The sequence below is a fragment of the Pogona vitticeps genome, chromosome 5 (genome assembly GCF_051106095.1).
Source record: "Pogona vitticeps strain Pit_001003342236 chromosome 5, PviZW2.1, whole genome shotgun sequence".
In the NCBI taxonomy this organism is placed as follows: Eukaryota; Metazoa; Chordata; class Lepidosauria; order Squamata; family Agamidae; genus Pogona; species Pogona vitticeps.
In genome coordinates this window covers 144171987-144184546 of record NC_135787.1, presented here as the reverse complement: position 1 = coordinate 144184546, position 12560 = coordinate 144171987, and the positions used below count along the sequence as shown (strand labels likewise).

General features: G+C 39.5%; 1 protein-coding gene across 1 annotated transcript in view; it reads left to right on the top strand.

Annotated features, from left to right (window-relative positions):
- The window catches only part of GRIP1 (glutamate receptor interacting protein 1), a 377681-nt gene that overhangs the window by 25265 nt on the left and 339856 nt on the right, over positions 1 to 12560 (top strand). The gene's annotated exons all lie outside the window — the stretch shown is intronic.

Below are 12560 nucleotides of genomic sequence, written 5' to 3'. Positions count from 1 at the left end.
TGTTGGGAGAAATGCAGCATGATGATGATGATACTACAACAACATGTTTTTATATACAGTAGTATCTCTGTATCCACGATTTCAGTTACTGGGTTTACTTAACCGTAACTAAATGCTGTCTGAAATGATGAGCAGCCCCTTCATCATCCCCCACATCTGCCTCTGTGGGCCAGGGAGTGACAACACATCCTCCTAGCAGCTGTTTTGAGGGACGGAGCTGAATCCTCATCTCCCCCAATGGGACAGGTTGCCAGCTGGCTCGTGCGCTGCTCAACGCCTCATTCTTTGCCCACCTGTCAGGCATTGGGGGGGGAGAGATAGGCTTGGAATTGTACCATCCTTTCTTCCAAAGAAGCCCAGCACACAATACATTGCATCATTTGTGCATGTTGAAAAACCCTAGCGAAACTAAGCAATACATACACGTGCATGATTGGAAAGCAGCAAAGCCCAAAGGGCCAGGTTATATATCAAAAGCTTGGGTGTACAAATAATGTTTTTCTTTGTCCAAAACAACATGTGGGCCAATTTTTCTTCCCCAGGGAAATAATTTAATCATGCAGATGCTACCATTAACAAAACCCTATCTCAAGTCACCACATGATGGGCCATGGGCACTCATGAGATAATGAGAAGGAAACTCGGTTGATCTACAAACATGTATTCATTGGCATTTGTGCTTTTCTAGAAACCACTGACATTTAGCACTTTGTGTACAAGTATAGGATACCTTGAAGTGGCCTAGTAGCTCAAAGCTAGTCAGTGCGGTGTTTTCAGGAGCAGTGCCAGGTGATCCCACTTAGCTGCCTCACTTAACAATCTGGCAGAAGTTGCACCAACTGCAGCTTCTGTACTGTTGTCAAAAATAACCCTTGTTATAGTGCATTGCAGTAATTAAGTCATGAAATTATAAATGGCTAAAGTCAGATGAACTCTGCCCAGGAACTCCTTGTAGTTGACAGACCACCTGGAGATGGACATCACTACTGATACTGTCTGTGCCTTTAAGGACAATGACGTTTTTGGGGGGATGAAGGCAAAGACTCTATAATATTTTACTTTTGTATAAAGATTAATATTTTCTCATCAGGGAAACTGCATCAGGGAGATAGTTTTGACTGGCTAATGACTCTACCCAACATACATAGCCTTGCATTCCCCTCCCCATTGAGACTAGGGACTAATTAGAGTGGCATGTCATTAATTTGTAGTTAACAATCATGAAGCCTAGACATATTCATTAAATTTTAAACACTATCTACAGTAAAGTAGAAAATGCAGGTTCTGTCAGAGATATCTCTCCTTTCTTCTCCCTCTGTCACACACACACGCATATGCGGTATCACTTCCGACTTTTATCGGCAAACCAGCATTTGTGCAGTGGTTACTGTGAGAATCTGAACAAATCTATTTAAGCCCTTGCTTGAATAAATTGACCTGAGACAAGTCATCTTAATCTCACAAGGCTGTCATGAGGATAACCATAATACAAATATATATTGGGCAGGAGTCATTGTTAGCAGTGGAGAGGATGTTCTGCTTGCAGACTGTCAAAGATCTCTGTCTGCTGCTTAGGTGAGTTGTTAGCAGTAAAGGGAGATGATACTGGACTAGAGAGAGAAATCTTCCATCATATGAAAAGTGGCTTTCAGGTGGTGAAGCTATAAGGGTTGTTACACTCCTAACTAGAAGCACAGTTTTCCATGCAAGAAATTGAAATACTGGAATATTTTGTATACCTTGGTGCAATCATCAATCCAAATGGAGACTGCAGCCAAGAAATCAGAAGAAAGCTGAGACTTGGAAGGGCAACAATGAAGGAATAAGAAAAAAATCAAGTGTAAAGATGTGTGCACTGACGACTGAGATCACCCACCCTGTTGTATTTCCAATCACTATGCATGAGCATGAAAGCTGACGGTAAAGAAAGGTGGCATAATTTTTTTTTATTCATATGAAATATGGTGCTGGAGGAGAACTTTGTAGATACCATAAATTGCCGGGATACTGAACAAGTGGGTCCTACAGCAAAGCTAGCCTGAACTATCTCTGGAGGCAAAAATGTTGAAACTTTGGACACATTGTGAGAAAGCAGGATTCTCTGGAACAGGCAATAATTCTGTGAAAAAGTTGAAGGCAGCAGGAAAAGTGGAAGATGAAATGTGTAATGGATTGCCTCCCTCAGGGAACCACAGGCTTGAGTTTTGAACAAGATGGGAAGTGAATATATACTTGTCATGATCCTCACATAATGGGAAGAAAAAGTGGGGTTTATCTCAGGAAATCAAGCTTCTGTTTCTTTCCTCTTCTTTCACAGGATAGAAGTATAAGAGCACCTAGATAATTAATGTATAGACATCTGAGTGGAGTTTTAGTATTCTTCATTCCTTGTATTGTCTGGGGAATTCTTGCAGGTGTAATTTTTTTAAGTAACCTTCTCAGGCTCCACTTCTTTTTAAATCCAAATAGCATTAGCTGGTTTGGGTGATATTTATTGTGATCATGACAGGTATGGAGAGGGAGTGTAATCTTTTGTGCATCTGCTCTAGGCCTGAGGAGAGCATTTCCTATGAAAATGTTATTTCAGAAATCTTCATATAACACTTTCAGAGGTGGCTACAAACTGCTGTAATCCCAGTTAGTATCATCACTTCCTTGATAACATTTGCATTGAGACAGCCCTGAACATTTAACATGTGAACATTCATTTGACACGGCCATCTAGATTGTGAGTTTAACAGATTGTAATCACTGTGAAGAATCAAGAAAGCAGCTCTTCCTGCATAACTTTATTTACAACTGCTTATGGGAGCTTTCTTTGTTCCCACAGCCTTTCTGTTTGTCTTTCTTGGTCAACGTTTTACAGTAGGGGATGTCCTCAGGATTTTTCATAGATGTATGAATCCTGGTTCATGTTCAAAATATGTTCACTAAAATACCATTTAATATGAGACGAGAACATTTGTATTTGTCTAGCTATTGTTGTTTTTCCCCCAAATAAAATTACTGATATATTAAAATCCCAGTAGAAGAGAAAAAGAAAAAATAAGTTTCAGTTTTAAGATTGTTAGAAATACTGGATAGCTCAGTTGTTGATCCATAGGGTCCTTTCCAGCTCTGCAATTAACAGATTCTTCTTATTATTCTGGTGCTCTAGTGCTCTGGTCCATGGGGTCATGAAGAGTTGGACACGACTTAACAACTAAACAACAACAATTATTATCCACACATTCAGAATTAATATTTGTTGTTGTTGTTGAAATACACCAGGAACAGTCAATTGAAACTTATAAAAACATTGACTGATATTATATAACAAATGCAAGTTTAAACCAAAAAACCTAAGTGTCTGTTCAATATTCAGTGTCTGCTGGTCTTAATATTGCTGTTTTTTGTTGCTCTGTTGGTGTTATTTCTGAGATCTGTGACTGCTTATAGTAGTGTGAAATTGTGAGAAATTTCTCGATATTGTTTCCAAAGCCCCAATGACTACATGGACCACAGAAGTGTGTTTCATCCACAAGCGACATACAGTATTTCGATTGGCATGTCTCTGTACTTTTTCCAAATCTTTATTTTAAACTCTGGCATCCCCTGGAATTGCAGTGTCAGCGATCAAGAAATTTCTTCGTTCTCTCACTACTATGTCTGGCGTGTTATGTTCAAGGTGTCTATCAGTTTGGATCTGGAAATCTCACAAGATCTTGACTATGTCATGTTCTGACACCTTCTCTATCTGATGTTCCCAGGGGTTTTTGGAGGCTGGCAAGTTATTTTTTGCATAATGACCAATGCACTAATTTTGCCACTGTATCATGTCTCTTTTTATAATCTGTTGGTGCAATTTTTGGACATTCACAGATGATGTGTGACACAGGTTCATCTTTTTCTTGGCAGAGCTGACATTTGATGGTCTAATTCCTTTGACATTAATTTTCATCACATTGGTTTGGAGTGCTTGTTCTTGTGCAGCAGAGATGATGCCTTTGGTTTGTTTCCTAATGGTCCCCAATTTTAGCCATGCCCATGTTGAATTATGGTGATGCTTTTCATCATTATTTCTCAGATGTTGTCCATGAAGTGGTTTATTGTTCCATATGTTTAATTTATTTTCAGATTATCATTTCTTATATTGAACTTTTGTGTTGTTTTCAAAATATTCTACATTTTCACCACCTTAACTAATTTTTCTCTATTTGTACTGATATAATCATTTAGGCTTTTTACTACCTGCTGTATTTGCAGTAATCCATTGCCTCCAATTTTTTTGTGGTAAATATAATCTCTCCACATCACTTTTTGGATATAGTACATGATGCATGTTCATTAGTTTCCATGTTTTTTGATCTAATTCTTCTAATTTATTTTGGGTCCAATCTATTATTCCAGCTGGGTATCTAATTACTGGTACTGCCCATGTGTGGCTTTAATTGTATTTCCTCCATTTAATTTTGATTTTAAGATTTTCTGTAGTCTTTTGATATATTCCCTTTCTGTCAGTTCTTTAAGTTTTGTGTGCATGATGTTGTCTGCTTCTAGCATTCCAAGGTATCATTATCATCATCATCTCACAAATTTGATTTGCATCAATTTGATTTAAATAAATAATTGATTTTTATCCACCCTGTCTGTAGGCAATTAAAGTGTCTTGACTAGGCCCCTTTCACTAAATCAGTGTTAAAAACTACTGAGTTTAGAAGAATGCTAAAGTGTCATAACTGTGCTAACACTTTCCCCAGCCACATGTCAAGGAAGAGTTTTTGCTCTTTCACAGTTTACTGAAGTGCAAGCAGACATGCCAAGCTCAAGAGAGTTCCCTGAAGGAGAAACTGGCTGTCTATCTGACAACCTTCCCATTCGCTCCAAACACATGGAGGGCAGATAAATGTCATTCAGAATCTGTTAAACTGCTTCTCATGGTGTGAACCTTTGCTTTTACCCTGAACGGATACAACTTTATAAGGAAACCAGATGTACAGTGTTGTGTCTGCATATATGTTTTAAACAAAGCACACTTTGTTGGGGCTAAGTAATTGCATCAAATGTTTATTTTACAATTATTTAATTGATTATAGTTTCCCAGTTCTGGCAGATTAGGGACCACACAAGTGGAATGTATATTCTGCAGGGATTACAAATTTAGTAGAAAAGTAATCACATGTTAAGTTAATCATTAATAAGCTAAAAACACCCTAATTAAATTACAGTTACATTGAAGAGGCAGTGTTTGAATTGACATTTATATTTGTTACAGTGCTAAACTAAAAGTCTTACTAGAATAAAGGTGAAAATAGTCGTCCATGATTTTACTCCTAACTTTTTCTTTGCTCCAGTTATAAGTTTTGCAGGGAAGGAAACAGCTGCAAGAGTGTTTTAAAAAACTATTTCTTACTCTCCATACCAAAAACTTTTCTCTTGCTTTCCTCTTTCTCTCCCATATCATATCTCCGCGTTAACTTTGCCCCTGAAACTTACTTTAAGACTGTTCTTCTCGCTGGGTAGTACAGATCATGGAGTGGAGAAGAAACAGAAAATTTGTTGTGTAGTTGATTGATGATTCTGCTGCCTAGCAAAAGCTTTCTTTCCTATACTTAACTAACGTATCACTGGAGAAACACTGAAACAAAAAATCCAGGTTAAGTTAAATACTACGTAATTAAATTGCCCAAGTACATTAGAAAATGGCCAGCTTAATTGATTGTAATATGTTAGTACCTGCCTCTAATATTCTCTGTGATTAATTACAGTGGTGCTTCGCATAACGAGCACACTGTTTAACGACGAATCCGCATAGCGATGTGTTTTTTGTGATCGCTAATGTGATCGCATTGCAATGTTTAGATAGGCTAAACATCGCACTGCTATGATCGGTAAGCGTTTCGCTTACCGACTTCGCATTGTGATGTTTACAAAACAGCTGATCGGCGGTTCCAAAATGGCCACCGGATCAGCAAAATGGCCACCCGCAGTGTTTTCGCGCCCTGCCCTTGCTTACTGGGCAGCGAAAATGGCAGCCGGATGGGGGAATCTTTGCTTACCAGTGACTTTTGCCCCCATAGGAATGCATTAAATGGAGTTTAATGCGTTCCTATGGGGTTTCCCCCCCGCATAGTGACGAATCCGGATAGCGACGTTAATCCTGGAACGGATTAACGTCGCTATGCGGGGCACCACTGTATTTTCTTTCTCATAAGGGAATTTCTTTAGAGATTCATGCTGATGCAGGATACAAGGTTAGAAAAGCCATGTGTGTTAAATCAAACAGATGTCTTTTATCACTTCAAGCAGCATTTTTTTCTAAAATCCTGCTCCCTAGCCCTGCATGTGCAGTGGGAATGTTAGGCATCCTTCAGTCTCGAGCGACTATGGTAATGTGCTCTGTATCAAGGACTTGGAACAGCGTCTAGTGTGGCTGAAAAGACCAAGTCAAGAGTGACAATCCCTTCCACACTGAAGACAAATACAATCTGTCCCCTGTCCAGCTCCCTGACTTTGCTGCTTCTGGGACTGCCTCTTTGCCTCGGCCTGCTGTACAAGTGTCTCTTCAAATTGGGAGATGCTGTGATGCACCGCCTGCCTCCAGGCTGAATGTTCAGACGTCAAGGTTTCCCATCTGTTGAGGTCCCATTTCTAAGACCTTCAGATCCTGCTTGCAGATATCCTTGTATCACAGCTGTGGTCTCCCTCTGGAGCGATTTCCCTGCACTAATTCTCCATACAGGAGATCTTTTGGAATCCGACCATCTGCCATTCTTACAACATGCCCGAACAAACATAGTCGTCGCTGTTTCAGTAATGTATACATGCTGAAGATTCCAGCTCGATCCAGGACTACTCTATTTGTAACTGTGTCCTGCCAGGTGATACCAAAAATGCGTCGGAGACAACGCATATGGAACATTTTCAGCTTCCTCTCCTGCCATGCACAAAGGGTCCTGGACTCACTGCAGTACAGGAGTGTGCTCAGGACACAGGTTCTATAGACCTGGTATATGCCATCAACTTCTTATTCAGCCATACTCTCTTTGTGAGTCTTGAGAACATTGTAGCTGCTTTCCCAATGCGTTTATCCAGCTCGACATCTAGGGAGAGAGTGTCAGAGATTATTGAGCCAAGGTACACAAATAACCTTCAATTCTTGCGTGGAGATGGTAATAGAGGGAGGTGAGTCCACGCCCTGGCCCATGACTTGTGTTTTCTTTAGCAGGCCTTGCTAAAACTGTTAAGGGAGTGTGCGTCTGTGACTTTATCTTGTCGCTCGCAGAGTAAAGCGCAGATAAACGCACACAACAGCTTCTTCTTTTCAGCAGTGTATTTACAAAATATATACAGGATATACATACATACAGCACTTCAGTATTCAGTATTCAAACCGGCAGCATGACATGCAGACATCAGTACACAGGAGAAGAGAATGACTGTACAGAGTTCATTTCTTAAATACAGTTCTGGCATCAGTCTGGTCCAATCCCGTCTAAGGTGACTTCATGCACACAGGTGTGGCAATCTTCATATTGCAGAGAAATTGCATCAGCCAGGGATGAAGGAATGACGTCATCTCAATCTTGTTCTGCACACACACATATTATGTTCAGGCTATATAAAAATTATATACCTTAACACTCCTCCTAATTTTTAAATTGCCTGAACCCATTACACATTCCCAATGCATCTATACACTTTTCATGCTTTTGAGCACACAACGGTTTAGTCAATATGTCTGCAATATTTTCTTCAGTCTTACAATATTCTAATTCAATTAGTTTTCCTTTTACAGCTTCCCTTACATTATGATATTTTATATCAACATGTTTGCTCCTGTTTTTTACTCTATCTATTTTGGCCATTTGTATACAAGTGGTATTATTTTCCATTACTTTTATTGCATTATCTGTTTTACACTTTAAGTCTTTTTCTGTGTAAAACCTTGTGCAACCAACCTTGCTTTATATCTGTAGTTTCCGTCATTTTGCAATTTTCTTTTGAACACCCACTTACTACCTATTACCTTATGCTCTGGTGGTAGTTTGGTTTCAGTGAACACGTGATGTTCCTTCATGGAATTCATCTCCTCCTCCATGGCCTCTAACCACTTATTCTTCTCATAATCAGGAAGCTTCAAAACATCTTTATAGTTTCTGGGCTCAATATAAACATTACACACTGTAATACCATTCACTCCAAATCTATTGGGCGGCACACCCTTATTTGCTCTCTGGGACCTCCTGGGACCATGTGAATTTGTGTGTGTTTCTATCTGACTACTAGTGTGTGCTTCCTCCTCTTCCTCATCACTATCTTCTTTTTCTTCTTCTTCTTCATCATCTGTAGTAGCTCCTCCTTCTTCATCATCAGCACAGGACTCCATGCCTTGCTTAAGTGTTCCTGTCTGTCTTAATTGACTTTTTCTTTCGTGTAGGGGGATGTATAACTGTGAGTTTGCATGTACTTGGTCCCAGTTTTCCCCTTCATTAAAACTGGCTGACCTAGAGATTATCACACTTCTATTCCCATCAAAAAACCGGTATGCCTTTGAATTGGGTTCATACCCTACAAATGTCATTTTTCTTGTTTTATTTTTACCTTTTCTTCTGAGTTGTTTCGGGATATGCACCCAAGCCGTGCATCCAAACACCCTCAAATATTTTAAACATGGTTTCTTACCGTATAACAAGAAATATGGTGTGTCATCTATCGAGGAAGAATAAATTCTGTTAACCAAAAAGTTAGAGGTTAGTATCGCTTCACTCCACAGACCATGACGCAACCCAGAGTCTGCCAACAATGCATTTTTCATCTCTTGTAACACTCTGTTGCGTCTCTCAGCAACACCATTCTGAAATGGGCTATATGGACTCGTTTTTCTATGTCTAATTCCCAGACTTTCTAACCATCTTTGAAACCTAGTGTTTGTAAACTCCGTACCTCTATCCGTTTGCAACTGCGCCACCTTGTGGTTAAATCTCCTCTCTACTGAAAATAACCATTTTCTAAATGTATCAAATACTTCTGTTTTAGATCTTAGTGTATAACAAAAAGAAAACCTTGTAAAATCATCCACTAGAACCATTGCATATTTCGCTCCTCCTAATGATGGAGGAAATGGTCCCATTAAATCTGCATGAACTAATTCAAATGGCCTGGTTGTGACTCTGTCACTTTTCCTCCCTTTTGGGGCCACATTTGTCTTGCTACTTTTACAGACATTACAGTCCAAGTAATTTTTGCATTCCTTTATGTTTATATCCCTGGCAAAATGTTCCATTTTCTGTAATGATCTAAAATTTACATGACCCAGCCTCCTATGCAGTAAGTGTATACAGTTATCATGTTGTGGTTTGTTTGTATGTATCACATGTGCACTTTCATGTGTCTGGCTCTTTAACATGTACAAATTATTTTCTTGCTTCACTTTTGCAACTATTTTACCATTTTTCTTAATTATACACTCCTGTTTCTCAAAAGTGACAGTGAACCCTTGCTCAGCCAACGCTGATACACTTATTATATTAAACGACAATTCAGGAGCGTAAAATACCCCACTTATCTCAGTATTCAACGAAGGAATGTAAACAGTTCCTTGTCCTTCAACGGCTGTCTCTTGTGAATTTGCCATCATCACACTTCTGAGGCTGGTTTCATCTAAAAGACAAAAGAGATCTCTATTATTAGTCAAATGTACGACTGCCCCCGAGTCAATGAGCCACGCCTCAAATGTGTGGCTGCCGGGAACCTTGTCCCTCGTTCCTCTGGTAACCAAGGAGACCGGCCTCATGTCGTTTCTTTGTTGAAACCTTTTGGAGACCTTCTTTTTTCCGTCTCTATTGCTTGGAGGACTTCCGCTTTTGTCACAGTTCCGTTGCAGGTGATTGGTGGATCCGCAGAGGAAACAGGCTTTCGTCATCATCACTCTTCCTCTTTGTTCTCCGTCTGCCCGCCTCCTGGGCACGCTGCCATCAGCGTATCTCTGTCTCTCATGGTCAGCACGCACGTGGTTTGTCTTTTTGTTCAGCATTCTCTGTTTTAAATGCTGTTCCTCCTGGAGAATTCTGTTTGTCACATATTCTTCTGAAAGCTCAGTTTCTGGCATGCTTTCCAAACTTGTTACTAGCATGGAGTAATCGTCATTCAGAGAACTTAGCAAAATATAAACGCGCTGTTCCTGAGGGAAGACAACATTCATTAATTGCAGTTGATTAAACATGTCCTTCATATTTTTTAAGTGTTCCGAAGCACATTCATCCTGTTTCATCCTGCATTGGAACAACCTCCTGGTAAGAGAAATCTTTGTGCCTGTTGTCTCCCTCTGATAAATGCCTTTTAGTTTATCCCAGACTGCTTTTGCTGTTGCCAGTCCTTGAATGTGGGTTAGAAGCGAATCTTCAATGGCCAAAATGATCGTGGCTAGAGCTCTCTCATGCTCTGCCTCTTCCTCCTCACTGGGCTGCACTGGGGGGGCTGTAACGTAGCGAAACAGACCCTCCTTTCTCAACAACATCTCCGCTTTAATTGCCCACGTTCTATAATTATTTTCATTCAGTCTATTTATGGCCAGGCCACCTATATTTCCTCCCGTGCTGTATGCCATCCTTGCAGCTCTCTGTATCCTTCCCTTCCCCGGGTTTACAGACGAACTGGTTTCACTATCACTGCTGCTTAGGCTCTCCTCCTCTTTCATTTACTCATTTACTCACGTTTGCAGCGCAGCGGAACGTTGCTGGGCGCATAACCTCTGTTAAGGGAGTGTGCGTCTGTGACTTTATCTTGTCGCTCGCAGAGTAAAGCGCAGATAAACGCACACAACAGCTTCTTCTTTTCAGCAGTGTATTTACAAAATATATACAGGATATACATACATACAGCACTTCAGTATTCAGTATTCAAACCGGCAGCATGACATGCAGACATCAGTACACAGGAGAAGAGAATGACTGTACAGAGTTCATTTCTTAAATACAGTTCTGGCATCAGTCTGGTCCAATCCCGTCTAAGGTGACTTCATGCACACAGGTGTGGCAATCTTCATATTGCAGAGAAATTGCATCAGCCAGGGATGAAGGAATGACGTCATCTCAATCTTGTTCTGCACACACACATATTATGTTCAGGCTATATAAAAATTATATACCTTAACAAAAACGATTAATGAGTTGTTGGAGTGACATCCTCACCAGTGGGCAAATTGCTGCTGCTGAAAGACAGATCACTACTGATTAAAGGTTATTTTGGGATACATGCAAATCATCCATAATACAACAAAGTCACATGCATCCTGAAATCACCAAAGGAAGCCTCTAATCGTGGTGATTTTCCTGGTGACATCATCACCATTGTACACATGGAGCTGCACAAGATTTCAGCTAGTGTCTAATTTGACCCTTACAAATTATGCTGAATTGCTAAGGGCAGATCAGGATATGAAGCTGCAGTTTGAGCAAGTTATCTTAGTATTCTGAGTTGATGTGAAATCATTAACCATTCTTTTGCCATGTGATGCTTATTCATATTTGGGCTTAATAAGTTAAGATGCTGATAACTAAATGTGGCTACATATCTGGGCAATTCTATTCAGAGGATTTTTTTTTCAAATGGAAATAAAGATTATTTTGATGCTGGATCATTTGATGCTCCAAATCAAATCTTTCCCTCAATTACCTTTTTAGATATATCCAGAAACAAAGTTTAAGTGGGGACCTTCCAATCTTTCCCTGCTTTCTGCTCTCCAGGCTACTTTTTGTGAAACAAACAAACAAAGTTTATGGAGATCAATAGCTTGTTGCCTTTATCAGCACTTGAGAGGCAGAGTTGCAGCTTCCAAGTCCTCCACCTTCCTCTCTATTTGGAATGTGTTTTTCAAACAGAAAAAATTAGTAAGAGTTTTATAATGCTGAGCCTATTCTGCATATAGACTTCATTGAAATGAGAGCATTGCAGTTATTGGATTAATTTGCTTCATTTCCACAACAGCAAATATTTTATTTAGCTACTTTAGCTACTTTGTATTCTGAATGAGTAGGAGGAAATCATAACAAGCTGTTATAATAAATATTTACCTGAAAGAGCCAAACAAAGGCTTAGGTCCATCCTAATAAAATTAATTAAGGCACAGTAGTTTTCTTTATTAAAGTAAGATGTGTTATAGATGAAGTATGAATGTTTAATTTTTTTAAAAAAGCCACTTCAGTATTTTATTTTCTGTTGCAGATATCTGCAAAAGTTCTGTTCCCCTCAGGAATAAAAAGGAAAATACTGCATGATTTCTCCTGGGAACCAATACTTTATTTTTGCCTCTCTCCATACATCTGTGGCTTTGCTTTGTTTCAACATCGTTGTTGAAATCAAGGAAGTCAAAAGACTTTTGATGAACTTTACTTCTCAGGGGTCTTTAACATCATTCAAGGAACCCAAGAGTAATCAGAAACACAAATTGCTTTCCCTCAGAACAGAAATCTTTTATTTTATTTATTTATTTATTTATTTATTCGATTTATATCCCGCCTATCTAGTCGGTTAGGACCACTCTAGGCGTCTGGGAGCTGCAAGGAAACTCTGTTTAAGAT